A 2,688-nucleotide genomic window follows, 5' to 3' on the forward strand; every position below is an offset into this window, starting at 1 on the left:
AGTGTAATAGGCAGGGATAAGGTTTTGAGAAAACGGTTCCAAAGTGAGTGTTATGTATTGAAAGTTAGCAGACTGATTCATATTAATGAGTTTTTCAAAAGTTCTTGTAAAGGACAATAATGTTATTTGCATCTTTTATCTTTTGGGGTTGGGTTTTCTGAGTAGCAAAAATAATGCAGCATTAATGAAGTCATGATAAAATAGAGACTAAGCAGTGTGGGTATAGATGCTTTTGCTTCCTCAAAGCCAAATGACATTTATCCAAAGCCTGCCATTATTTGTATATGAACCTGGATTTGTGGCAGAGAGATAGCTACTCATTTTTAGTAGGTTTTCTAACTTGAAGACAATATAGGAAAAGGGGTAAAATACAGAATATACCAAATGGAGAAATTAAAAAAAAATTGATCATGCTGTGGGAAAATGACCTTTAAGGTAAAAAAAAAAAATCAAGAGGGGGGACCTGGGTGGCTCAGTTAGTTAAATGTCCAACTTTGGCTCAGGCTTTGATCTCACAGTTCTTGAGTTTGAGCCTTGCTTTGGGCTCTGCGTTGACAGCTCAGAGACTGGAGCCTGTTTTGGATTCTCTGTCTCCCTCTCCCTCTCCCTACCTCCCCAACTCATGTTCTGTCTCTCTCTCTCAAAAATAAATAAACATTAAAATTTTTTTAAAATGTAGGTAGAAACAAACAGGGAAGAAACATTAAACAAACAGAAGAATTCTGATAGTACACTAGCATCTTCCCTAAGAATGAATATAAGATTAGAATCACATTATTATAAAAAAAAGAAATCTTTCTTGAATTTAGGACAATAGAGGAAAGTGATTCCAATCTGAATATCTGATATAAGTGTATATACATATTAATCTTATTATAGAAAATACTCAATTTTGCAGTAATTTTAAGAAGATGATTAAAATGACTTATAACTTGTAGCCAGCTGAGAGTTTTGTGAAGTGTTTTTATTTGTTCTTTCTTTATTTTTCCCTTTCTCTCTAGATTTAATTTTTCCAAAGTCAAAAGTTACATAAATCCCTGTAGACAAGGGGTGATTTGTAAGCAAAGAGGGTCATCAAGATTAGGATGGAGTTCAAAAGAAGCAATAAGAGGGAAACCACTTGAGAAAACAAAAGTCATTTTATGTTCCAATAAGAATTCCCCAAGCCTATCATTCTCAAAGCAGGCTGTCCAGAAAATAAAACCTTTTCTTAAAAATAAACTTTCAGATTTGAAAAATATTTTTTGGTGCAAATGACAAAGTTAGAGCTTTATTAATAATTATTAAACTGATAAGGGCAGATACTACACTTGACCTTAGCCAAAGACTGAGAAGCAATTAAGGATATTTGTTAAAATATGAAAAAACAAGAAAGTACTATAAGAGGTAAATTTAAAGCATTTAGTTTTTCCTTAACAGAGAATTGACATCTGTTCAGACAGTCTGCTTTTTAAAAACAATTTTTGGGTACGTTCTGTTTTTTTTTGTGTGTGTGTTGTTGTTGTTTTGAGAAATAGAGACATAGTGCAAGTAGGGGAGGGGCAGAGAGAGAGGGAGACATAGACTCTGAAGCAGGCTCCAGGCTCTGAGCTGTCTGCACAGAGCCTGATCCAAGGCTTGAATTCACAAACTGTGAGAACATGACTTGGGCCGAAGTCGAAAGCTTAAATGACTGAGCCACCCAAGTGCCCCTACATTCTTGTTTATATTTCAATTTTGCTACAGAAAGATTTGCTCTGGTGCATCAATAAGAAACCCACTATTAAAATTCACCAAAGAAGCATCCTCCAAATTCACCTGTATCCATAATAAAGATGACATTTCATCTCCATCATTCTGACTTTTTGTTCATCAAACTTGTTTGAATTTGATATGGAAAAAAAAACTAGAATAACATATATCAAAGGAGGATACAGGAGGAGAGGAAATTGGAATGACTCCTTCAGAGGGAGCTGAGATTTGCTGCAAAGTTGGCCCGTGACCCCTTAAAGCAGCAGGTTATGAGCCAGTAACAGCAGTAAGTGAGGAACAACCATTTAAATACCATGACAGCTGATGAATGGATCAAGAAGATGTGGTTTATATATGCAATGGAATACTATACGGCAATGAAAAAGAATGAAATCTGGCCATTTGTAGCAACGTGGATGGACCTCAGCGTGTCATGCTAAGTGAAATAAGTCAGGCAGAGAAGGACAGATACTATATCTTTTCACTCATAGCTCTAACGGGAGAAACTTAATAGAGGACCATTGGGAGGGGAAGGAGGGAAAAAGAATTAGGGAGAGGGAGGGAGGCAAATCATGAGAGGCTCTTGAATACTGAACACAAACTGTGATCTAAAGCGGGAAGGGGAAAGAGGAAGGGAGGTGATGATCATGGAGGAGAGCACTTGTGGGGAAGAGCACTGAGTGTTATATGGAAACCAATTTGACAATAAACTATAAGAAATACAAAAAACTAAAGAAGTTATCATGTCAGCTGCATTGAGCTGTCACAGAAAAGCTGGACAGATTTCATGGTAGATGACTGGACTGATCAAAGTAAAAACTTTAAACATTATAATTTGAGTTTCAAGGTGAACACTTTTCCTGGGTAGAGACACTGGTACTTCCTGTGTTTTCATGAAAAATTCCTCATAAATTAATGCAATTTTCCTCTTAGGGAAGACACAGACAGGATGACATA

At 36.2% G+C, this 2,688-nt stretch overlaps 1 non-coding gene across 1 annotated transcript; it reads right to left on the reverse strand.

Moving 5' to 3' along the window:
- Positions 1 to 1,151: 1,151 nt before the first annotated feature.
- On the reverse strand, positions 1,152 to 1,339 carry LOC115305753. Its single transcript, XR_003914977.1, has one exon. It is a non-coding gene; the product is annotated as a U2 spliceosomal RNA (small nuclear RNA).
- Between the last annotated feature and the right edge of the window lie 1,349 nt (positions 1,340 to 2,688).

Source organism: Suricata suricatta, chromosome 10, assembly GCF_006229205.1.
Source record: "Suricata suricatta isolate VVHF042 chromosome 10, meerkat_22Aug2017_6uvM2_HiC, whole genome shotgun sequence".
Lineage (NCBI taxonomy): Eukaryota > Metazoa > Chordata > Mammalia > Carnivora > Herpestidae > Suricata > Suricata suricatta.